The following is a 26,324-nucleotide window of genomic DNA, read 5'->3' as shown; positions in this document are numbered from 1 at the left end:
ATCATTTTTGTTTCTCACCACTGGACCTTCTCTAACTTCTCCATATCCTTTTTAAAATGTAGGTCCCAAAATTTCCACAGTACTCTAAATTAAGCCTAACCAGTACCAAGTAGAGAGGCACTATCACCTCCCGTGTCTTGCACCTAAAGCGTTTATTGATGCATCCCAAAATTACATTGGCCTTTTGTGCATCTGCCTCACCTGCAGATTCATGTTCAGTCTGAGATCTACCAAGACTCCCACATCCTTCTCTGTAGTGCTGCCATCCAGCAAGGTGTCACCCATTTTGTATTTGTATTTTTGATTATTCTTCCCAAGGTGTAGCACCTTGCATTTGTCAACACTGAACTTCAGTCTGTTAGCCCTAGCCCAGCTTTTCAATCTGTCAAGATACTTATACGTTGTGCTTCTGTCCTCCAAAATGGTCACAATATTCCTAATTTTGGGTCATCTGCAAACTTGCTCAAGAAGTTCTTGATTCCAGCATCCATAGCATTAATAAACATGTCGAACAGCACAGGCTCCAGGACAGACCCTTGTGGGATTTCACTCAAAACCTCCTGCCATTCTGACATGGATCCATTTATAAATACCCTTTGCTTACAGCTAAATTCACAGTGTCAAACATATTCTGAGTTCTTTGCAACAGAAGAATCGCTCCATTTTTTTTGGCGTCAAAAATGAGTGAAAGCTGGTATTTTCCAAGGAGTGCATTAAATCTAACAAGGGGTACCTTGAACCAGTAGTGTAGGGATTAGACTGGGTGCCTGGGCTATAGGAGCAGTGACGACCTCTGCTTGCCACCACCATTGCAATTGCAATCACATATCTGCTGGGAGTAGTCACCTTTTTTTGCCCTCCCATCCTAAGTCAGAAACTGACCCTATTCATCTCACTAGTTATGCCACATCTTTGAATCTAAAAAAAGGTTGAAAGCCATGGTACTAAACAGAGTACAGTGATATTACAAAACAGAAACTAGGACTGAAAGATGTTTTAAGTAGTTATACACTTAACTGATATACAGATAACTGGTATTTGTTAGAAGCAGTCAGCAAAAACTTGGGACTGGCATTGTTATGAGGTTAAGGGCATTATGCATTTAACCATTATGTATATAGGTAATACAAGAGCATAGGAGAGACTTCTAAAATTGATGAGTGAAGCTATTGAGTTGTTACAGTATTTTTCTGTTATCAACTTGTATTACCTGCAATGGGTTTTTTTTCTTCTCAGTTATAATCGCAAAAATCAAGAAAGCTTAGCACCAGAGGATCAATTTTGGTTCCTCTTCTCAAGCTGTAATATGTGCTGTAATATCAGTCCTTGGAGCCTACTTTATTTAACACCTAACATTTCCTGAAAGAAATATAATCTGCCTCACTGTTGTTGTGTTAAAATTAAGATATGAAACACCCTGCTGGTATTGATTTGCCCTTTACACTCTACAAGCAACATGGTGGATCCAGCTGGCAGCGGACTCCAGTTCCCAGCCACCCCTGTCCATGTTGCTGTGGCCAGTTTCCATGGAGACCCCAGGAGCAGCAGGGCCATGACAGACCAGAGTTTCCATGGAGACCTGCCCCAGCAGTGCTGGCAGAATGCATGGCTAGGCCAGGAGCCTCTTCAGGGCCGGGGTTGGGATCTTGCAGCAGTGACAGCGTGATCCAGAGCCAGGGACGAGCTGCCATTGGTTGCCTGCACACCCCTGCCCAGGGCGTGTGTGCAGCAGATTGCAGCTCTTCCCCAGCTCCAGACCATGCTGTCACCGCTGCAAGATCCTGGTCCTGGAGCAGCTCCCTCCCTGCCGTACAAGGGAAGTCTAGGTTGAGTATTAAGAAAAACTTTCTCAGTAGGAGGGTGGTGAAGCACTGGAACGGGTTACCAAATAGGTAGTTGAATCTCCATCCTTGGAGGTTTTTAAGGTCCGGCTCGACAAAGCCCTGGCTGGAATGTGACTTAGTTGGGGGTGGTTAGGGGGTTGAACTAGATGACCTCCTGAGGTCCCTTCCAACCCTAATTTTCTATGATTCTATGATACCACTGCTCCTGCTCTCACTAAAATCTCTGGCAAGCCCCATGTAGCTTGAGCAGCTGAAAGGTTGGGCCAGCTCACTGCAATGTTGCAACTCTAAAAAAAAATAAATAATCAAGACTTCTTTCTGCAATCTTAATTCTGTTGCTAAAAGTAACAACCAGAGTGACAGAGGGTTGTGGAAAAACATTTTTCTCTAAGTGGTTCAGCCTTCTTTCCGCATTTGGGAATCTGTTGTCTACTCTCATTTTTATTGTTTCTCCAACATTCCCTGTCATTTTTCCCTGTTGCTAGCATGGGTCTTTCATACAGCAACCGGAGAACCAAAACTAAGAAATAGGAAAGTAAGAATGAGAAAACACAAACTGCTTGATTTTTTTTTTTATTTTATTTTTTTTACAAACTGCTCATAATTGGGTGAAATGTTATTGGAAAATGCAGCCAGAACAGCATAAAATAAAACTAATCTCCTGCTTACAAAAGTCATTTCACATCATGCAAATGCACGCAACATGTAGAGTGGAAGCAAGGGGAATTTGTTTTGTACACCAGTCCAGCAGCTGACTTCAATGAATATTCATGCTAAACATGCCTGAAGAAAAGATGGGGAGATGAATATTCAAGACGGCCACTGCCACAAGGTGACTGCCAATTTTATGCAGAGTCCAATTCTCCCAATCTCTCCCATCCCTTGTAATGCGCAACCTACTTCTTACACCCTAGGTCCTAGCATTCATCCCATATCCATACCTCCCTGCCTCCCCATTCTTGATTTTAACACATTTCACACCCACTCCACATCAGTATTTGGATTCATTAGCTTAAAGAGAGTAGGTGGCTAAGATACTAGGCTTTGACTCAAAAAACTGCCTATACCTGTGCTTGGAGATGGTGGGGGGTGGGGGCAGTTTAATTAGAGTGGCTCCTGGGCAGCCACGCTAATTAAAACACCACAATGTCACATGTATTAAGCACCCATGCATTTTAAAATGGTCACAGGACGCTTTATCTAAAACTCATTCAGCAAAGTGTAATTAAAGCACCCCGTGGCCATTTAAAAACGTGCTGGGGCTTAATACACGTGATGCTGCAGCGTTCTAATCAGAATGCAGAGCAGACTAAATTAATCGAGTCCACTCCAACACATTCTCAGAACATGAAGTAGCACATGTTATAGGCACCTTTAAGTTCTATTCCTGCCAGTGACCTACTGTGTTTCCTTGAGCAAATCAGTTACCCTGTGCTTCCCCATCCATCTTTTGTCTGGCCTGTGTCTTTATCCTGTCAGTTGTCTGGGACCAGCACTGCTTCTTACTGTGTGCTTATACAGCATGGACAGTAATGGGAAACCAAATCCGTTTGTGGCCTCTAAGCACTCCTGAATGCTCTGATTCAGGAATACAAATAAATGTGGTCTTAAGCCAAGTCTACCTCTACTAAGCAAAGCACACATGCCTAGACTTAAGCATATGTGTAAGTGCGTTGTTCAATACAAATGCTTTCCTAAACTGGGGCTAAGGTATAAATCATTATTGCTGTACCTCATAGATACTTTTCATCTGATATTTCATATTTGATAAAGATTTTCTTATCCCCTACTGCATAGACAAGGACTTTTTTTATCAATCCATCTTTGTGTTGTGGTCCAGGTTGTAGAATCATGTCACTTTCTAAGAATTAAGCTACATCTGTGTTGTCAGAATAAAGCTTTTAAAGGGGTTTTGTCCAGAACATAGATGTCTTGAGTAGGGATGAGTGGCTTTATTCATTCCCGATTGACTGCACTAAAAGTTTAACTGTGTGTGTGTTTCTTAGCTACATAACCCACTAAATATTTAAATCAATCAGTGTAAAGAAACTGCAAGGTTCAATATGTCAACTGCATAGTGATTTTTTTTGTAGGACAATTTCTGATTTGCTAGCCAGGCTTACATTAGCTGTACTGTTAAGAAGCGCGATTTTTAACCCATAGTTTCAACAATTTCATTAGAGCAAATGAAAACTGAGGGACAAGGAACAGTGGCTTGAGCCTGATGGTATATGGCAGGGGTACTTTGAAAGGTCCCAGGAGATATGCATAGGCAGGCAGGGATGGAGCACCGCCACCTCGCAGGAGCAGGGCCGAGGCGGGGTGAGGGCAGAGGCACTTCTCTGCGGGCCGAACACAAGCCACTCGGCTGGCCAAACACAGAGGGAGAAGCTTACACGCAGCAGCCACCGCCATCCACCACCCCGTGCCACCACTCTGTGTGCAGCTGCTGCCATTATCCCCCCCCTCTTCTCCACTCCTCAACCAGCTACCAGGGGTACACTGCTCAAAAAGATTGAAAATCCCTGGTATATGGGGTGGTATAACAGGGGAACTAAGAGAGTCATAATTAGTGCTCTGGGGTAACTTGGGCCTGTAGAATTATGACCAGTGCATAGAGGGCAAGCTGAGTACCAATAGGGTGAATAGTGAGCGTGGAAAAGAATAATATTTTTAGCAGCCTAAAGGTCCAGTGACGAGGAGGACTGGGGTCTGACTGACAGACTACAGAGCTCCCAGACTCTGGAGCAGTCTTCCTACAAGCTATAACAGTTGCATCAAAGTATGACAGGTAAGGTGGCAAAAGGAGTATGCTGAAGAGTTGGAGTGCGGGGCAGGATTGATTTGGCCACTAGGGGTGCCACAGCTGCCCTTGGGGCTGGTCCTGTTACAGGGGGTATAGCGCAAGCTTCTTTATGCAGAATCACTAATTTACGTTAAGGTAACTCTGCAAGCCAAAGATGTGGCTGCAGCTCATAGAAATATATCCATTATGGCATTAACTACCTTGGATACCAATAACTGTCTATACACCACAAAAAAGGCTTCAGCATCCTGTTCTCTTGAGGAACAATGAATAAACATCTAGCAACTGAAGCTTCAGCAGCAAGAGTCATGCTACTTGGTTTTGAAGGCCAGTAACTTAAAGCTATCTCGGGGATGTCTGTGTGACCTGCACTCAATTTCCGGATTGCAGTGTAGACACAGCTTCAGCTGGGATCTGTTATACCTTGGTGCATTGATCCAGAGTTTCTCTCAAACAGGTAATCAACCATATTGTATTCTCTAATAGATTTTTTATGTGCACAAATAAGGTGTGTTATTAATAACCGTGAACACTTTTACACTCACAATTAATATAGTAGTGTCGAGGGACCAACTTGGGCATTGCATAGAGTAGTAAACAGTCCCTGCCCTTCAGAGCGTGACGCACAGCCCAGGAAGGGGTAGAACACACATGCAAAGTAGTAACAGCAAACAGCAAGTTAGTTCTATTTTGGGTGGAGAGATGGTTTCTCAAGTCTATTTACAATTCAGTGAAGATCTAAGTTTATTCTAGGTCTGGTTCAAAGGCCACTGAAATAAAGAGGAATCTCCACTGCCTTCAATTACAGGGTATAGGCAGACAAAATAAATGTATGGGTTAAAGGGGGGGGGGCAGGCGTGGGGGGGAACATTTACTGCACGTTATCTGCTAGGTGGTAGCAGTTTTTCAGGAACCAATTTAATTACACGTGAATTATACAACTTGAAAATTACTATTGTTTGTCTTCTTATTGAGGAATAGAATGGAAAATGAACACACAAAGCATTTATTTTAGGGAAGCAAATGTTCAGTAGTTCCACTCTTTCCGTTTTAATTCAGTATCCTTATCTGTCTGTGCCCTTTGATCAGGCCACATCTCACTTTTCCTACCTGTGTGACTCCCGGTTAATGGGAGCTGCCTTTCTTTGTTCCAGATTAAGATGTGCCATGACAAGGAATGAATACTCCTACCATGCGCCTACAATTCGTGATGCTTAATTCAGTGGAAAATTGTATTTTAATTTATGAAGTCATGCTATCATAATATTTGAAAAAGCAGTAGAAGTCTTAATCCAACACCAACTGGGTTCTAAAGCAGTGGTGCTCAACCTTCTGGCCCAGTGGGTTGAAAGAGTGGCATGGGGCTGGTGTGTGGGGTCAGTGCTCAGTGTCTCTAGGTGTGATCCAGAGCACTGGATCTGGCTGTGCAGGACACAGGACCATGTTATCCAGTGGCAATAACTGCTACAGCTCTGGAAGCTGTGGTAATTTATGCTGCCATCACTCCCCCACCACAAATTTCTGGACCTGTAGGGAGCCCCACAGACTGGATTTGGCCCACGGGCCAGAAGTTAAGCACCACTGTTCTAAAGGAACATGTGACTTGTGTGCTAATCTGGTAATACTTGAAATGGAAACAAAGCTGTCTCCAGCATCTGGGATTGTGATACATGGTTGGACTTGCTCATTTTTTCTCCCTTTTTACCTTATGCTCTTGAGAGTAAAGAACAAGCACATAAAGGGACTCCAGACTTTCCTCCGCTTGGCCCAGAATAAGCCTAATTTCCCTTGCACTGGAACCAAGGATGGAGTATCAGAATTGACATCAAAATCAGGAAGGAAGAAACTCAATGCCTCGTGTGACAAGAGGCTAAGTGGCCTGAGTTTTAGCCTCTGGGACCCTGTCCCCCTTCCTGGGAACTGATCAAAAAGGAGCTCTCCGAGGCTGGGGTGCTGCAGATGACCAGGGAAGTCAGGGTCTGAGGAGAGACAGGGTCTCAAAGCCAGAGGCTTGCCCTTTGTGAAGCCACACCAGAGCTGGCTACAGGGGGTCCCCTCAGGAGAGGGAGACTGAATATGGCTGCTTCTTGGGGAGTCCTGAGGCACAATTTCCCATTAAAAGCAGCAGAAAGCTTGCTTAATAACTATTCTCCAACCATTTGGGTTGGTCTAAAAAAAGATATCAAATTCACCCAAGGAACCTTGTCTGCACTGATCTCATCACACCTCCTACCAAGATGGCATTATTTTCTCATCCTCTCCCTTCTCTCTGAACTGTCAAGTACAAGCTATCAATCAAAGATGAGATACTGGACTAAATAAACCAGTACTTTTTTTCTCACATGGATTTTTGTTTGTTTGTTTGTTTGTTTGTTTTTTGCTATAAGCCACTGCATGATATTAGCATTGACAGTGGTAAATGGGTGCAAGGAAACGGACAGGAAAACTTATTTCCAGGTGATCACTTTTTTGGTTTTTTTCTCTACTGCATGTCCTTGTCCTAAATCATGTGGGTGGGGGATTTTCTTTTTGCATTGGTTGCTTTGTTTCATAGATTCAGACACTAGGGCTGGAAGGGACTTTGAAAGATCGTCGAGTCCAGCCCCCTGCCCCAGGGGCAGGAAGTCAGCAGGGGTCATAGGATCCCAGCAAGATAAGCATCCAAATGTCTCTTGAAGGCATTCAAAGTGGGTGCTTGAACCACCTCTGGTGGCAGTCTATTCCAAACCTTGGGGGCTCAGACAGTAAAGAAGTTCTTCCTTATGTCCAACCTGAAATGGTCATGGAGGAGTTTGTCACTGTTTGACCTTGTCATCCCATGGGGTACTCTGGTGACCAAACGTTCCCCCAGATCCTGGTGAGCATCCCTGATAAACTTATTGGTGGCCACCAGATCACCTCTGAGCCTGTGCTTTTCCAGGCTGAAGAGTCCCATGGCTCTCAGCCTGTTGTCGTAAGGTCTGTTTTCCTGACCTCTGATCATGCGCGTGGCTCTCCTCTGCACTCTCTGAAGCCTCTTCACATCATTTTTGAATTGCGGAGCCCAAAACTGGATGCAGTACTCCAGCTGCGGCCTCACCAAAGCCAAGTACAATGGGAGAATGACATCCTGGGATTTTCTTGAGAAGCATCTATGGATGCAAGCCAGTGTTTTGCTCACTTTACTGGCCACAGCATCACATTGAAGGCTCGTGTTCATCTTGTGGTCAATCATGACACCCAAGTCCCTTTCATCTGTAGTGCTAGCACTGCCACGCCTATAAGCATGCTGCAGGTTTTTCCTCCCAAGGTGGAGAACCTTGCATTTTTCGGTGTTAAACACCATCAGGTTCTCGTCTGCCCATTTCCTGAGCCTGGCAAAGTCAGCCTGGATCACCCTCCTGTCTTCAGGTGTGGATGCTTTACCCCAGAGTTTGGTGTTGTCAGCAAACTTGGCCAGTCCGTTTCTGACACTTGGCCAGTCTGCTTGTATTTGTGCAAAGAAAAATCACATAAGTTATTAATTACAAAGGCAGTTCACAGTAGCTGTGCACCATGGCCAGGCTTTTTAAGAAAGATGATCAATTTTGGGTGTCAAACTTGATCCCGTACCTCAAAGAAGCTAGATCTTCAGAAAGCACTGAATCCTTACCCTTTAAAATTCAGGCCCCTTGAGAGGAGCCTGCAGTCGGTCATTTTGTAGTCAGTTTTGAAAGTCTTGTATTTTCATATCTGCCGTTAGTCTTTACTATCCGTTTAACTAAATTCAGCGCAAATGAAAAGTAAAAAAGGGAGGTTACATTGTTCCAGCTGTCTTACACGCTGACGGTGAAGGGCACTCTCCTGTGCTCCTTACGCAGGGAAAACCAGCAAGGAAAAAAGTGCTGAATCGGAGCCTAATTCTATAACTACAACGTGCATTAAAGTCATGTTCTGACGGATGTTTTGGGGTCGAACAACAGCCTGCAGAGAACTTAAAGGGAATGGTGGGGATCGGATTGTGCCGTGAGGGACCCTGCCGGACACGGCACCAAGACGGCTGCAGGGCATCAGTCCTGCAGGTCTCTGGGGGTGGGCCGCATGCTTGGAGGCCCCTCGGGAAGCTGACTTTCTGCCCCAGGGCCAGGCTGGGCTGCCACCCGCTTTTCTCGGTGGGCCCGCAACTCGGATCCTGTGCACAGCCTGTCCATCCCTGCGTGCAACTGCGAACAAAAGGTGATCAGCTCGGTAAGAGATGCTAGCTACCAAGGTCAAGCTCTGTCCGTGTGGTACCAGGGATGCTCCTTCCAGGCCCAGCCCGACTGCCCCGTGCCGGGCTCGCTCAGGCCCCCCCCGCAGCCTCTGGCTGCTGCTGGGCGCGGGGGCGCGGCGCGGCGGTGGCAGGCCGGGCGTGACGTCACGGGGGCGGGGCGGGGCCGGGCGCGGCGGGAAGGCTACGCTCCAGGCGAGGGCGGGCGCTGCCCGAGGCCGAGTCGGCAGGGGAGCAGCGGAGCCCGGAGGCAAGTGAGGTGCGGGCGGGGGTTGGGGCGCCGCATCCCTGCCCGGCCGTGACCCGCTCCACCCCGCCCGGCACGGCCGCTCGCGGCTGCGGCTGCGCCAGCGCGGCCGGCCTGAGTCACCGCCCGTCACCCCGGGTAACGGTTTCCCCCGGAGGTGGGGGCGGGGCGAGACGGCTCCGGCGGCAGAACGTGACGTCAGCCGCGGGGGGTCCTTCGGGCTGCGGCAGGACCCGACCCGCAGGGGCCGTGACCGGGCCTGTGGCCTGCGGACCCTCCCCTCGCCGCCCCTAGCAAGCCTGATCCCGTGGCCTCTCCAGTGGGACCCGGGAGCCGCTGGAGGGGACCCCGCGCGCCTTGCAGACCCACTCTGCACTGGGCACCCCGGCAGGGCTGTGCCACACGAGGCACCCGCTCTGGGACGCGCCACAGGGCCAGGCTGGGATCAGCGCTGCGTGGGGTGCTGCCAGGTGCCTCATCTAGTGTGGATCCCGAGTGGCTGGAACAGGTGCCACGTGCGGCTGGCAGTTTACTGGGGAGCAGCTAATGCTCTTTAAATTTACACCTAACTTACCGTGTGGTTGCCAGCTTATTTGCCCTTCTCTAGTAGACTGTAACTGGCATGAATGATGCGTGCCCCCGACAGCTGCGGGGGCACAGTGGCAGCAGGAGCGTGGTGGCGGTAAGCGGGCAGCTCTCGTAGATGCCACCGTCACTGTCAGTGGCAGGGGCGAGGGCGGGATGGCAAGCACTGACCAGGGGTCAGCAACCACCCACAGATGCTGCTGGCAGCAGCAGTGGCCATCGGCAATCACTGACTGCCCACAGGCGCCATTGGTAGGGAGGTGGCAAGCGGCCACGGCACCTTTTTGTAGGGGGTGCACCACCACGCTCAGGGGGTGCATGTGCGCCCACATGCACCCCCTACACATCACTAGTGGTAACTGGTAGTAAATGCCATCTGTGTAGGGTGGCCATCGCAGAGGACAGTCTAGTTGTCCTCTGTCCTCTATTGATACGAAACCCGATGCCTTTGTGTCCCCTATTTTTCTCTACAACAGAAAAATAGAGGGTATAAAGGCATCGGGTTTCGTATCAGTAGAGTACAGAGGAGCAGAAAACTGTCCTCTATGATGGCCACCCTACCTCTGCATTGCAATCTGTTTTAAATGCCTTGTCTTCGTTTTCCTCACATCTGTGAATTTATTGTGCATTTCAAGAGATGCTTTGGCCCCTTGCATCCCTAAGTTAAAATCTTTCCTTTAGGTTGGATGACTTGATCCAAGTTGGATAGCCTTAGGAACTTACAATAGGTGTGTTACTGGAGGGCCAGGAAAGATTTAACTGGCCTAGTACTGCTTCTGAAAAAACAGTGAATATATAAGATGCCACTTCCTCTAAGAGGATTTGTGTGTTTCCTGGTTGCGGCAGGTAACTCTGAGTAAGGAGATATGGGCTGTTTGAATCCTGTCACTGCTGCTCTCTTTTTGTGCCTCTGTTTCCCTATTTGGAAAGGCTGTATATAACTGCCCCGTATTATCACATAGCATCTGAGATAATCTTGTAATGAGTAAAGGTCTCAACAATTGCTTGAACATCCTCAGCCTGATTTTGTTTTAATTAAGTTTTTCCATGGGTGAGGGGATGTTATTGTTGTTAGAAACAATTAAAAAGAACTGTTAATTTAAAATGTTGAAGGCAATTTAACAATGATACCTAAATCAAATTAATCATAGAAAAATAGGACTGGAAAGATCATAGGAAAGTAAGACTGAGAGGAACCTCAGGAGATCATCTAGTCCAGTCACCTGCTCAGGATAGGAATCATCTCTGTCTAAACCATCACAGACAGAAAAGTATAAAAAAATAGTTTGTTATGCTGTTATATGTGTACAGAGAAAAAAAAATTATTCTTGTAGTTTTCATTTAGCAATATAATTTTGTATGACTTTAAATAATACCACTAGAATTACAGCAGTATTCTTTCTTTACATCTTAGGGTAAAGAGATTAAGGTTTTAAATGCGTATTGTACCTTTTAAGAAAAAACGTCATAACTGTTAAAGGAAATGAAACCCAAAGCTGAGTCTTGATCTCTATCACAATAGAGCACGTAGATCAGACTTAGAGTTTGGTGGCTTGAGAAAATGTAGATTGAAACCTAAGCCATTAAGTTTATAAAATAACCAATCCTTAACGCTTGATTGCTTTTTGAAATAAAGGTTGAGCGTGAGAGAGGTGAACTCGTTTCAGATTGTTGCGGAGGGGAGAGAAATGCCACATTAACGCTACTTATACAAGATTGGATTTTGTTGGGAATCATCCCCCCCACCCCAAGGCTCCCAGAAGTGGGGCAGGGCAGCGCAGTATGCAGACACAGCTACTACAGCCCTGCAGCTCCCAGAAGCGGGGCGAGGCAGGACAGTGCAACACACACACACACACGAATCTGCGGCGCCCCCTCTTCTTACTCTGCTGCAGCCCAGAGGAGTCCAGACCAGGGAACAGCTTGTCGGCTGGGCTCCCTGGAGAAAACTGAAGCAAAAGCCCCAGAATGACGTGAACCCACCTGCATGTGCCTGGCTCTTGACTGAGGAGCCAGGCACGTGTGAGTGGGTTTGCACCAATCCAGGCCTTTTGCTTCAATTTTTTCCAACAGCTGGGATGCTGAGATGGCTTCTGAAATCCAGGGCTATCCCAGCCAGTCCAGGACATATGGTCGCCATACTTAAACTGGCAAAAAATGCTTTAGCAGGATAATGTGTGTCATTCAGAGAAATGATGTAAATCAGGGGTGTCAAAAATACAGCCCACAGGCTGGATCTGGTTTCCAGAGCTATGCCATCCAGCCCAGGGGGCTAGAAATTTGGGAGCTATGGCAATTGATGCTGTGGCTGAGGTTGCTCACAGGCTGAAAATTTGTCTGGGATGTGTCATGAGCCAAAGGTCTGATTTTTTGTGTGTGCTTCGGCACTAAGAATTATCCCCGTGGGTTTACAGCTTCATTGCACGGAGGAGTTCTGCTGCGCAGAGAACCCGCGTGCAAAGGAGAGAGTTCCCGCCACTTTGCAGCGGTCTTTGCAGGGTGCATTTACTTTGCAACACAGAAATGCACGGTGCAAAGGAGTTCCCGCTCGTCATATGCAAATTTGTGCCCTGCAATTGGCTAGTGCTAAGTTATTCACACGTGGCGGCTAGCGATTGGCCTGCTAGCCGTTTAAGAGGCTTGAGCAGTTTCCGCCCAAGCCGAAGAGGACTCCGCATGCATCTCATGGGGACTCTGGGTGTGCGCGGCAGGGTAATAGAAACCCTGTGTGTTGCTCAGAGGAGTTTGGCAGCCTGATCCACCGCCCACCTCTTCCCGTCTTCGAACGGAACCTTCTATAAGACGTATCGACGAGTTTTATGCGTGCTTTTCCTGGACATCCAGAGTTCTGTCTGCGTGGAGCCTAGCAAACTCCACGTGATTGTTCGAGTTCTGTCTGTGTGGAGCCTAGCAAACTCCACGTGTGTTCGTGTTTTCTGTTGTAACCGCAACTCAAGCAAGTTCTCAGCCTGCACCGCGACCATCTCGGTGTAAGTAAACAATCTTAAAATCAACCGTTACGTGTCTGTGCCTAATTCTAGCTCAGCGCCCGCCCTCTCCAACCCGGCCTGCCCGGGCTGCTGGCCACAGCCCACGTGCAGAGCGACGAAAAGGGCCCGGGGCCAGACCCGGCCCGCACAGGATGAGCAGTGGCTGCCACTGCTCCAGGAGCCACAGCAGTTAATACTGCCACTGCTTGCCCCACTGCCAAATTTCTGATCCCATGCAAGCCTGCAGACTTGCTCTGTGTTCTGGATCGAACCCATGTCTTTTTCAACATGTATTTTGTAACTATCACATACTCTCCATTGTGCTGCAGAATTTAGGTTCAATTTGCCGCAGACGCGAGGAAGGCAAGAACGTACTTGATATGAAAGAAAAAAAACAGCAGAAAGTTGAGAAATGAAGAACCAGGCAGGGTTAGGTGAAGTCAAGAGCTGGTGGGAATGGGGACTCCAGAGCTGGCAAAAGGGTTAATCTACCATGGGTAGGAAAACTTTGCTGGGAGAGATATTGCCCCCATTGTGTATTTTGCTCCCAGCTGTAGGTCTACAGGCCCTCACCGGTGAAGCAGGCAGATGTTAGAATCTCAACAGCTGCAAAGGTGGATGAAGACTGCAGCAGGACAAGATCCCCAGTTGTCCTGGTCTCCTTGCCACTGGCTCAAGGTCCCATTCTGTCAAGAGCCGTGTGGAAGCTGATGGTGCAGCAGTTTCTCCACGATAAAAGAAGTCACACACAGACGTCTTTCGTGGCAGCACATTCCTCAAGCCCTTTGGCAACGTCCTAATAGTGATGGGAGCAGGATTGTGAAGTCTGGAAGCACCTACTCATGAACTGGCACAAAGGCAGCAGTTACAAGAAAGTTGTCTAGCACTTGGACGAGATAGGAGTACGATTCAGCAATTATACCTGTGACTGAGCAGCCCTCTTCAGGATCTGCTCTGCTTAGGGCTGGAAAAGATGTCCTAAACATAGTCTGTCTAATACAGTATTCTGTATTTCTTCCTGACTGGATGGATAACTGTATCTAGTGGGATCACCTTTACTGTAGTCAAAAATACCAACAAAGACACACCATTATTTTCAGGACTTGGAACATTAGGACCTGCATGGATAACATTAACCGTGAATGCCCAGAGCACCGCACTGCAATCACAACTCGAGAACTCAGGTGACACAGGATCAATGTAGCTGCAATAAGCAAGCCCTAGAGAGCAGGAGATGAGCAGCTTAAAGAACATGATGGTAGCTATACCTTCTTTTGGAAGGACAAATACGAAGAAGAATACCAACTCTGTGAAGTCGGCTTTGCCATTAAGAATGAACTTATAAACAAACTCAGTGAGTTCCCTTTTGGAATTTATGAGTATCTCATGAATCTCCCTGTTTTAAACTGGCGGGAAGCCAATATGCCACTGTCATCAGCATATATGCTCCAACTTTTGATGCAGCTGATGAAACCAAGGAGGAATTCTATACCAACCTTGGCCAAGTTGTTTCTGACATTCCAGAGGGAGACAGACTTATTCTTCTCAGGGATTTCAATGCCAGAGTCAGAATGGACTCTAACATCTGGAATGGAACCATCGGCAACAAAGGAGCGGGAAAGGTCAACTCCACTGGCATCCTCCTCTTGACCAAATGCACAGAACACAGATTCACCATCATCAACACCCTGTTCCACCAGAAAAACAGGCACAAGACATCACGGCAACACCAGTGATCTGAGCATTGGCACCTGATTGACTATGTCATCATCCGTGCCTCTCCTCGCAAAGATGCCTGCATCACCCGAGCTATGGTAGGAGATGATGATTGCTGAACTGATCACTGATCCACTTGGTTATGTCACTCAAACTGGCTCCCAAAGAATGGCTGCAGCAAAAGCAATGCCGACAGAAGATCAGCATTGAAGGACTCAAGGACCCAAGCAAGCGAGACCTATTCCACCAGTGCCTCAATACAAAACTGGTGAATTCCAATCAACAACAATGGGAGAATGTCAGCAGCTTGTGGAGTGCCCTCAAGGCCACTGTCATCAGCACCTGTGAAGAGACACTTAGATTCTTTACCAGGAATCATCACGATTGGTTTGATGAGAATGACTGGGAGATCCAAGAGTTGATTGATCGCAAGCACAAGGCCTTTTGGGCTTGGCAAAATGACACCAACTGTGAGCAAAAGAAATCTGAATCTCCAATAAGACAAGGCAGAGATCCAAAGGTGGACACATGTTATGAAGAACAAATGGTGGGAAGACAAGGTGAAGGAGATTCAATATCTGGCTGACATCCACAATTTGTGCAGCTTCTTTAGTGCTGCCAAACCATCTCTGGTCCAAGCACTCAGGGACCAGACCCCTTAAGACCTAAGGATGGAGGAGACCTGATCAAGGAAAGGGGAGCCATCAATGCCTGTTGGAAGGAGCATCTTGAAGACCTTCTCGGTCAACACTGTACTATTGACAAGTGTTCTCAACTCCATCCTACAACACTCAGTCACAGATAATCATGGAATCCCTTCAGCCCTTGATGAAGTGAAGAAAGCTATCAAGGAGATGAACAAGGCATCTGGAGCAGATGGAATCCTTGCTGAAATCTTAAAACAGGGAGGAGAGGAGCTTACATCACAACTTCATGCCCTCATCTTAAGAATCTGGAATGATAAGGAAATCTCAGATGACCTCAGGCATGCCATGGTTGTGGCAGTCTTCAGGAAAGGAGACAAGTCCAACTGTGAAAACTACAGAGGGATCATCTTGCTGTCTACCACAGGAAAGATCATTGCAAAAACCATTCTGAACCATCCCCTTCCACTTGCTGAAGAAGTCCTCCCAGAATCTCAGTGTGGGTATGGAGCAGGGGTGGGCAAAATACAGCCCGCAGGCTGGATCTGGCCCGCAGCGGGTCTTTTTCCACCCCCCACCCCCCCGCAATATACAAGAGTAAGACCTTATTTTGAGCTATTATGCAATCGCCTCTATACACACCACACAAGCGCACACAGATCAGGACAAAAATATATTTTGAATAAAGTTAAAATATGTTATTGTCAATGTTTGATTTTTAGTATGTAATTTTTTCCCTGTTCCAAGATGTCAAAGCCCCTTCCCAAAAAGAGTACTTCTGGGGACAAGGGGAAAGACTTCTGGTGGCAAAGTTCAGAGGTTAGGGGGTAGGACTTCCAGTCCCAAGATGGTGACCAAGGGGCAGGGCACCTGTTAAGGGGCTACCCTTGCAGCCCTTGACAGCTCACCAAAAGTCATTAAGTGGCCCTCCACCCAAAATAATTTCCTGCCTCTGGTTTAGGGCATCAAGAGGCACAACCTACATGATCTTCACAGCTGGCCAGCTGTAGGAGCAATGTTGGGAACAACATAAGCCTCTGTACATGGCCTTGACCTCACAAAAGCTTTAGACTCTGTTAGCCAAGAAGTGTTTTAGAGGATCCTTCTGAAATCTGGATGCCCGTTTCACCATTCTCTGCCTGCTGCAAGACAGTATGTGTGGTGGTTCTCATAATGGATGTTTCACAGATTCCTTTGAGGTTAAAATAGGAGTTAAGTAAGGCTGTGTCACCACTCCAACACTCTTCTCAATAATCCTTGCCACGATGTTACTTCTGAGCTCCACTCAAGCTTCCAGCTGGAGTGAAGCTAAACTACCAAATGGATGGTAAGCTGTTTAACCTCAGCCAACTCCGAGCCAAAGCCAAGACCACCCTGAGCACAATCATTGAGCTTCAGTATGCTGATGATGCTGTGGTGTGTGCTCACTGGGAAGCAGACATTCAGGCAATTGTCAGTGTCTTTACCAAGGCATCCAAGAAAACAGGACTGACGCTTGATGTTCAGAAGACTAAGGTCCACCACCAACAAGCTCCTAATGAACAGGCCCCAGCTCTGGTATTCCAGATCCACAGTGAGACTCTGGAGAATGTTGGGTATTTCCCATACCTCGGAAGCCATCTCTTGCAGAAGACTGACAATGAAAAAATCCAACATTGCTTCAAATGTGCAAGTGCAGCCTTTGGACACCTGAAAAAATGGGTGTTCAAAGATCATGACATCAGATCCAAAATGAAGCTCAGAGTTTATCAAGCAGTCATGATCCCCACCTTGCTGTATGGAGCTGAGTTGTGGACAACGTACAGGAGACATATAAAGTTGTTGGAGAGGTACCATCAATACTGCCTGCGGAAGATCCTCCAAATCCAGTGGGAAGACAGACACACCAATGTTAACGTTCTCCTGCAAGCAAACACCATGAGCATTAAGGCAATGATCATCCAGCATCAACTTCATTGGGCTGGCCAGGTGATCTGGATGTCTGACTCTGGACTCCAAAAGCAAGTTTTGTTCTCTCAGCTCAGCCAAGGCATACAATCAAGAGGAGGGCAGAAAAAGCACTTCAGGGACATCCTAAAGGCCATCTTAAAAAAAAAGGTAACATTGATGTCAGCTCATTGCCCAGGACCACACCAAACGGAAGAAGAGTCTGCTTCAGGAATATCAGTACTTTGAAACTTCATGACAACAACAGGAGATGGAAAAGTGAGAGCAGCAGAAACAGTATGTTGAGGACCAAATAAAAAATCCAGCACCACCCATTAGGGCTGTGCAAAACAGCACCATTTCATTTCGACTTCTGTTTCACCATTTTGAAGGGACAGTGTTTCGTTTCACTGTTTTGAAGCACCGTCCCATTTCATTTGATTGAAACTGTTTCACTGTTTCACACGTCTCAATCTTCTGCCTATAGGCTATAATGGGGAATCACGAAAATACCTATAACTTTGTTATTTCTTGCCTGATTCAGATGAAAATTGCAGGGATGGTAGCCCCTTCTGAGGGCATGAAGCCTGCCAAGTTTCAAGAAGATTGAGGTGCAGTTTCACAAAAACCCCTGCACCTAACTGTTCAAAGCAAAAGTAGTATCACTTGCCAGCAGCATGCTGTCATCCTGCACACAGATCTGGGGGCCCGCTCCCCTCAGGAGGAGTCTGGCACAGCCTCGCAGCCCTCCTAGGGGATGCGGGCCCCCAAATCTGTGTGCAGGATGACAGCAGGCTGCTGCTGCCAACTGAGGCCAGTGCCAGCACTGGGTTCTTCTTGGCGTGGGCTGCACTGGGCAGACTTGGGTGCTGGTGCTGGCCCCAGCTGGCAGCTGCGGCATGTTGTCACCTGCATGCTCCGCAGCCAGTGAGTGCGAAAGTTTAAAAAAAAAAAAAAAAGCCCTGCGCTCCCTGGCTCTGGCTTGACTGGGGCCTCTGAGTCCCCGTGGCAGAGCACCCCCACACAGCGGGGGACAGTGGGGATCACCTCTCCCCCCGACTGGTCCCTGCATTGCAGCTGCACCATTGCATGGGTGCAGTGCAGCTCAGCAGGGTGCCATGTGCTGCTGGGGTAGATCCACCTGTCAGCCAGAGATCCCGATTTGATTCCCCAACTCTCTGATCATTCCCCCAGCTCTTCCTGGGGAGCACAGCCCCTGGATCTGCATGCAGGGTTTCAGCAGGCTGCTGCTGCTGGCTAGGGAAATAGCCCAGGGCCGCCACCATCCCCAGCTGGCAGCGGCATCCTGCTGTCATCCTGCATCATCTGGGGGCCCATGCCCCCCGGGAAGACCTGGTGGAAGCAATCGGAGAGCTGGGGAAAGATCAGGGAATCAAACTGGGAAATGGGAGAATGTTCAGGGGCCTGAACATTCCCCCAGCTCCTGGTTTGATTCCCCAGCTCTCTGATCATTCCCTCAGCTCTTCTGAGGGGCTCAGGCCTCCGGATCCCCACGCCAGGTTTCAGCACGCTGCAGGCTGGGGCCAGCAGTGCACTGCAGTCTTCCTGGTGCTCAGTGCGGGCTGCACTGAGCATCTGCTGCTGGCCCCAGCCTGCAGCAGCAGCGTGCTGAAACCCCACGCAGAGATCGGGGGCCAGCACCCGCCAGGAAGAGCTGGGGAAATGATCAGAGAGCTGGGGGAAACAATCAGAGAGCTGGGGAATCCAACCAGGAGCTAGATATCAATATCGAGCAGTCCTTCTGCCCTCTTCCCCCTCCCTCTCCTTAGCTTCCATTTAGCTACAAGCAAGCCCGGCTTTGAAACTCAAAACATTTTGAGTGCCCTTGTTTCGTCTCAAAGCTGTTTCGAAGCCTTTCATTTCATTTCGTTTCAATTTCGCCGTTTCAAGCTTGAAATGTGTCAAAACAGCTTCAAAACGAAACACTTGTTGAAATTTTACACAGGCCTACCACCCATCCCACACAGAAACGTGTCCAAGCTGCAGTAGGGTCTGTCGATCCTGGATAGGTCTCATCAGCCATTTTTGGACACAGATAAGACCATGGAAGACAATCATCCTCAACTGTGAGGGACTGCCAAAGGACATGGTGCTTGTCCTCATCAGATGAAATTCAGTACAGACAAATACTAAATATTGTGCGTAGAAAGGGACAACTGAATATACAGATATAAAATAGTGAATGAGTGTCTAGATTGCAGAATTTGGGGTTTGTAATGGATCACAAGCTAAATCAGTCGGCAAGGCAATGCTGTTGCAAAGAAGCTAATGGCATACCACGATGCGTTAATCAGAATGTTCTGCATGAGTCTCAGAAAGTGAATCTTCTGTTCAGCACTGGTAAACACCCCTCCCCCTAGTTTAATATCTCATTTCTAATCAATATTAGACAAAGTTCAAATTTCATGTGCGCAGAGAATGCGTATCCAGATGAGAAAAATCAGAAAACTTAATATGGTTCATGGCAAACATTAGATAGGCATTGATGACAATCTCTTGTAATGGCATGGGCCTCAGCTTACACAATGGCAGAAAAAACTGTAAGTTCATACATTGTTAAGTTTTATGAAAAGAATTAGAAACCCATACGTGCAGTGATTCAGGAGTTAAATACAGTTTACAGTTAGTGTCTTGGGGGGAAAAAGGTGGGTGGAGCTAGCTGACAGAAGGTAAAACAGCTTGTTTTTATTAATCATTAATCTTTTTGCTGCATGTACAGGCTGTGCAGAAGAAAAACAAGGCAAAGATTCTGAATTTGTCGTGTAAAAAGTTCTAATAAGTCGGTAACTGGTAATGACAGTCAGTCATGGGAGAATGTTCTTTTTCCCATGCTGAGGAGAAGTTTGTCTCCAGTTCTGGAGCTCAGCTAAACCACACAAAAATCTATTTGTGCAACGATTATGCCTATAATTAGGCTGAAATCAGGAGTTTGGTACTTTAAACTTGAGAAGGAAATTGGTTTTTATACTGTTTTTCAGTTGACATAAACATAGGCATTGTGCTGCACTAAAATTTTTGATGGGAAAATGGCTATAATTGACCTAAAATTCCAATGTGAGATATGGTTCAATTTGAAGGAATATGGTTATTTTTTTTCTAAATGACATACATTTTTTGCTAACCCACTATGATCTAGTTTTTCCATTTCTCAATAAAAGGGAACTGACTTTATTGCCAAATAAATGGTATAATAACTACCACTTAAAGTCAATCTAGGTTATAAAAATCACTTGATTTGTTCTTTTTTTCTTTATTACTACTCGCTTTGCTTGTAAATTAGTTTGAAAGCCTCGCATAACTATCTCTGAATAGGCTAAACTTCATAAGCATGGTAAAGTTTTTGTCTGTGCTTAAAACTGTCTGAAAGATAGTTATTCCTTCAGTCTAAATAATTTCACAACATTTTGGAAGATGGCCTAATCCTTCTCTGTTATACTGCTCAGTAGTGTATCAGGACTGAATCCTATTGCCTTTCATTTAATCAGCTAGGAGTGGAACATTACTGTGCTACTGTTCACTTTTGAGAGAAACTATCTCGGGGTGGGCAATTATTTTGGGCAGAAGGCCGCTTACTGAGTTTTGGCAAGCAAGCGAGGGCCGCATGACAGGCAGCCCAGGGCAGATAAATATTAATTTACTAAATTTTTTAGGGGCCCTGTGGGCTGGATACAATGGCCTGGTGGGCCACATCCGGCCCCTGAGCTGCATTTTGCCCACCCCTGAACTATCTGCTACTGAGATGACAGCTCCTATTAACAGATTTGGCACTTGTTTATATAGTAATATCCAAGAAAGTTAAGAGAATCAGTATCACAGCATATAAATTAAATCATACTAAACCTTTATGCTTTTGCCCTTGTTTATGTCAAGTGTCTTAAATTACAGTAATCTAAGGCTACTTGATATATGAAGCCACTTGAAGGCTTAATGCAATTTTACTCTGGCTGATTTGCCTCAGCTTTCCTTGATACCCCATATTACACAAGCCCTGAAATAGGAAGCAATACTTTGGAAGTGCCCCAGCCTGACATAAACGCATAGATACATTAGAGGGAAGGATGGCTGAGTCCTCTTGTAGGTGCTGAGACAGGTGTGAGAGCATTGCAGGTCAATAGAAGGAAGCAGCTTTTAAGAAGTAATAGTGGTGAAGGGAGAATGGTGATTTAAGATTAAGGGTTCAAACCTACCTGTAATTTACTGCCTGGTTCTAGGAAGGGGCCAGCCAGCAGGGTGGTTGTTAACTTGCTGTTAACTTTCATAGCTGAAAGACACTGTTTAAGGCAGGGGGTGGGTAATTATTTCAGCTGAAAAGCTGCTTAATGAGTTTTGGTGAGCTGTCGAGTGCCCCAAGGGTAGTCTTGCCCCATGACAGGTGCCCTGCCCCTTAGGTGCTATCTTGGGGCCAGAAGCCCCACCCCCTAACCTCTGACCTTTGCCGCCGGAAGTTGCTTCTCTTGCCCCTGGAAGTACTTCTTTTGGGAGCGGGGGGAGAGGGGGTTGCCATCTTGGAACCAGAAAAAAACCAAACCATATACTAAAAGTCAAACACATACTATAACATATATTTTACTTTTACTACAAAAATATTTTTGTCGTGATTTGTGTTTGCATAGTGTATATAGAGGTGATTGCATAATAACTTAAATTAAATATTACTCTTGTATATTGTGTGTGAGGTATGCTTGGGTGGCGTGTATGGAGGGGTGTGGGGGCTGTTGTGGGGGGGTGGCTGTGTTTGGGGGACATAGGGTATGTTGGTATATGTGGGGGGTTGTGGGGGCAGGGTGTGGGTGTGTAGGGTTTGTGGGGTTGTGAGGGAGGGGGGGATACGGGGGACCTCCCACACACTCCCCCTGCATGGTGCACAGTCCCCACCAGTGGCAGCAACAGCAGGTGGTGGGCACTCGGGGTGCTCAGGGCCTGAGCAGGTGCTCCCACCCAGCAGCACATGGCATCAGCCAGCACCGTGCATGGCAGCAACAAACACAGCCAGGCTGGCCCGCCTCTGTCACACAGGGCTCCCCATGGTGCACGTGCAGCTCCTGGCACTCCTGTGCCAGCAGGGGAAGCCCCACGATGGAGCCGGCTGCCTTTGATACTCTTTGCCATGTAGTTCCTAGGACTCCGCCATAAGTGGAGGGGAGCACTCTGCTTCCTGGCAGAGTCCCAGGACCTGCACAGCAGGGAGGGCATACAGCTCCATTATGCAGGGCTTTTCCTGGTGGCACACAAGTGCCAGGAACTGCATGTGAGCCACAGGGCGATAGAAGCGGGCTGGCCTGGCTGCACTTGCTGCCGCCTTGTGCCGCCGGGCGTCAGTGCCCATGTGGGCCATGAGTGTCCTGAGCGCCCTCCGCCTGCCACCAGAGGCTCTGTACATCATTGGAGGGAGTGTGTGTGTGTGTGTGTGTGTGTGTGTGTGTGTGAGGAGGGGGGGGTCCCCATATCCCCCTCCATCCTTTCTCACACCCCTGCCCACCCGACGTCCATGTTCCTGGTGCCGTCCTGGGCACAGGCTCTGCATTCCCCCCAGCCCCACACGTTGCACTCCTGCTCAGCTGCAGCTTCCCTCCCCTTGCCCCCACCGCTTCCCTATACACACTGCCCAGAGCAAGCACTGCAGCAGGGAGACGAGGATGAGCTGTTGGATTCTGGGGGAGTTGAGCAGGTCCCCCATCGGTTGCAGTAGTGACAGCAGCAGCCCCACCTAGAAGCTGCATGATGGCTGGGCCCGGCCCTTCTGTGCACAAGGTTGGGGGCGAGGCTCATGGGCTGGGCCAGGATATAACTAGTTGGTGGGCACCCACGGGCCAGATGAACTTGCCTGGCGGGCCGGATCCAGCCTGTAGGTCATATTTTGCCCACCCGTGGTTTTAAAGCCTCGCTGTTTTCAAGAACTATGCCAAAAGTAGTTTTCTACTTATACCTGCTGTCAGACCAGTTGAGATGTATGTGTTAAACTCTTGCTTTCCTACGTCTATTAAATGTCTTTCTTCCCCGTGTGTTAAGACTTGCATATAGAGCAGGGTAGACTGGTCAACAGGGACAAGATAAAACTGATTACAAACCGGATAAGTAGGTTTTGTTTTTTCCTGATCTTTCACTTATGGTAATCCTTAGTCTTGTGTGTAAGAATGAGAAATGCAAAAGTTTTTGAAGAGACGTGAATTTTAACTTGACATGCCTTTTTAAAATAGAGTATGTATCATTTCAGTGCATTGCATTTTTTCTCATTCTTAGTCCCTACATTTCCAAAAAGCAATTACAAAAAGTATTATTCAGACCATTCTAAGGCAGTATTACCATAATTGTACTGCGGTTTGGCCTCTGAAGTAGTAGTAGGAACAAGTTACCATTAACTCTAATTTACAGATGCATGAACAGTAACAGTATTTGCAGCATTTACTGAGATCCTCCATACAGTCACAGAAACCTAACCTAACCATTCAGGATTTTTTAGTGCTTCTAATGACTTTGAAATGTTGGAAAAGCCATCTAGTCTGGGCATAGAAAAGCTTCAGACAAAGACAGCAATTACAGATGAAAGCATGGTTTTGCAAAAAACAAGTCAGTCAGTGCAAATTTAAGCAGCAGCAAATAGTACAACTTGGTTTTTAAGAACGTTCTGATCTAATTACCCTATGTTACAGTGTGAGAATTCCTGAGCTACAATAGTGGTCCCAGTGTGCTGCAAGAAATGCTTTTCTTTCTTGTATTTTAAGCTGGAGGTATGGTGTGCAGAGCAGGGTGCAGCAGGGTGTAGTGTGGCCATGTCCCCAGGATGCAGGCAGGTCATGGCGGCAGTAGTTTGCAGATATGTGGCCCCAGCGCAGCTCTCCAGTGGCTGGAAGCTGCACACAAGTGGAACTGTGAGCAGCAGTGGTGGCATCTGGACTGGATGTCTGCAAACTTTTGCTGCCACACCCTGCCTGCACTCCAGCGACATACTGTGCACCTGAGCCCTCAGCTCCACACTCTGCTGTGCTTTGCTGTGCATATGTGCCGTGGTCCTCTTCTTGGTGTGGGACATGCCCTTTCTTTTCCAGGTTCAGCTGATTATGGGCAGCTAGGAGCCCTCTCACCTGGCTCCACCCCTGCTATGTTGTGCTGAGCTCCAGGGAGCCCTTGCCAACAAGCCTCCCTTTCCCCTCCCTCCCCACCCCAGCTTTGCCTGCATCAATGGCTTCTCAGGGCAGCACAGGCTTTGTTTCCAACCCCCACCTTGGTTCCAGGGCATGCAGTGGAGTGGCTCCATGTGACCTGTTGGAGAGACTGCCAGCCTGGTTCAGCCTGACACCGCCTCCGAAGGAGGGCTTTTCCCTGTGCTTGCCTGCCACTTCTCCCAGTCTCCCGCTCCCTGGCTGCAGCATTTGTACAACTTCCAGTTGCTGGGGAGCTACACCTGGATTGGATGACTGCAAAATGTTTTCAAACCACTGCTGCCACTTTTTCCTGTTCCCTTTTTGGGTGCAAGAGTGAAGTATGGTACCAATTCTAATCCAGGAAAAATTGTGCCCCAGGTATCAGGAGTTTGCGAAACACTGAAGCAACAAGGATTAAGTTATCTCAGGATGCCAAGTAAACAGAAACTAGGTTTACTATGAAACAGTGGGAAAGAGTTATTTTATACTACAGGGGAAGAAGACTACAAGGGAGATTTAAATATTATGTTAATATTGAGATACAAAACTGAGTAAACGCTTACTTCTTGTGAATGGGATATCATTTTCTCATATTGCCACTACATGTTGGACAGGAAAAAAGTTCAAGAGTTTGTGGAAAAGGGGACAGCTAACATCTAATATATCTGTATGCAGTGAAACATGGAAGGCAAATCTAAGTGCACTATTTTTATGTAAAGTAAGAAAGACCTACCTTACACTATTTGTTCTGGAACTTAGCCAATTGAAAGTGGTAAATGAGCTTTTGACATGATACTACTAGTGTGTAACTAAAGGAAAAGTATTTAGGACTTGATTCTGCTGTCTTTATTCAGGTAAAACTCTCAATTCGTCAGGCTGTCTTTAAGCATATAATTAAATGTATATACATACTACAAGTTAACTACCATGCAGACTGCCTTAGAGCTGGGAGTGCCAACAAGCAAGGGAATCAAGATGCTCCAAAGTTCACTTATCATTTATATGGCCAGGTAGAGAATATCATGATAAGGATTCAAGTATCTTTTTATCATATTGCATTGTAGCTTACAAACATTGACAGAGGAGTTGGAAAAAAAAGTATGTAAAATTGTGGGTGGAAATCACTCTCAGTCCTATGGACATGTGCTAAGCTTATCTGTTTTGGGGGTTCCTGTGTGAGGAGTGGAGCAAGCCAGTCAAACTTAAAATGTTTTGTGGAAACACATTTGGTTCACCAAATCTCAGGCAGGCTGATGGAAGCCTGCTTGATTTCCTGCCAGCTCACTAGGCAAAGCAGCTGAGAGCCCCATGGTTTTCAGGGTCCATGACTTGAGACTGCCTTGAAAGAAGGACCAGGAAGCTTGCAGGACCTGTAACTAGGGTTCATCTCTCATCTCTGCAAACAAGCCTGGAAGCCCTGAGAACCTCTGCTAGGGCTAGAGTCCCAGGACAAAGCTGGGAGCCTGGAACTGGGGACTCTCAAGGCTTCCTGGGTCAGGTGGTTCCAGAGCAGCTGTGCCATGTGGACTGTCCTGAGGATATGGATCTTGGAGCTTCCTGATTTCCTTGCCAGTTGCCACCCCAGCCCTGTAGCAGTCTACATGACAGTCTTTCTCAAAGACACGGACTTTTGAATTCCTAGTAGCTTTGGATGAAATGGCTAAGAATTGTATAGGTTTCCTGCTGGGACCACTGCAGTGCAGGTCTCCTTTTGGGAACACTGTGTGTCAGTGTTGCCCATACAATTTTTTGTCAGAGTTTGTTTTATGGAAAATGTCTAAATGTCAGAATTTCCTGCCATTTCAGAAATTCTGAGTTTTAGCCAGCTTTACCCAGGACTGTTCAGCATTCAACTTTCCCCAGAGGCTACTCTCTCTCCCCTTGTTTCTAGGAGAAACAAGTCACATGTTCCAGCTAGTTAACTAAATCCACTTCACCTTTTCCCAGCAGTCTCAGTGCCTGCCAACAGGTTGATGCATCTCAGATAAATACTTCACTGGCTGTTACAAACCTAGATGACAAATTGGAAGCTCTGTTTCCCTTGATTAACTTTTTTCCTGATGGCTTCTATGTGGAATGAGAAGGAGGTTTACTCTTTCAGCCCTACCAGTTCCCAGATCCAAGTGAGTCTGGGAAGCAGCTGGAAGGAAGAATTGACCCCCTGCTGTCTCCACA

The 26,324-nt window shown here is 47.1% G+C and overlaps 1 protein-coding gene across 7 annotated transcripts in view; it reads left to right on the top strand.

Moving 5' to 3' along the window:
- Nucleotides 1-26,324, top strand: part of GNE (glucosamine (UDP-N-acetyl)-2-epimerase/N-acetylmannosamine kinase) — an 82,853-nt gene that overhangs the window by 17,743 nt on the left and 38,786 nt on the right. The window contains exon 1 of one of the 7 annotated variants that reach the window (XM_019490762.2): nucleotides 9,036-9,128. The exons of 5 other annotated variants lie outside the window; for them this stretch is intronic. The gene's annotated coding sequence lies outside the window, so the exon portion shown is untranslated. Of the gene's footprint in view, nucleotides 1-9,035; nucleotides 9,138-26,324 lie in introns of those variants that run through there. One more of the 7 variants, XM_014610335.3, reaches the window with a different exon arrangement.

Source organism: Alligator mississippiensis, chromosome 3 (genome assembly GCF_030867095.1).
Source record: "Alligator mississippiensis isolate rAllMis1 chromosome 3, rAllMis1, whole genome shotgun sequence".
NCBI lineage: Eukaryota > Metazoa > Chordata > Crocodylia > Alligatoridae > Alligator > Alligator mississippiensis.
This window is presented reverse-complemented; position numbering and strand designations above follow the sequence as displayed.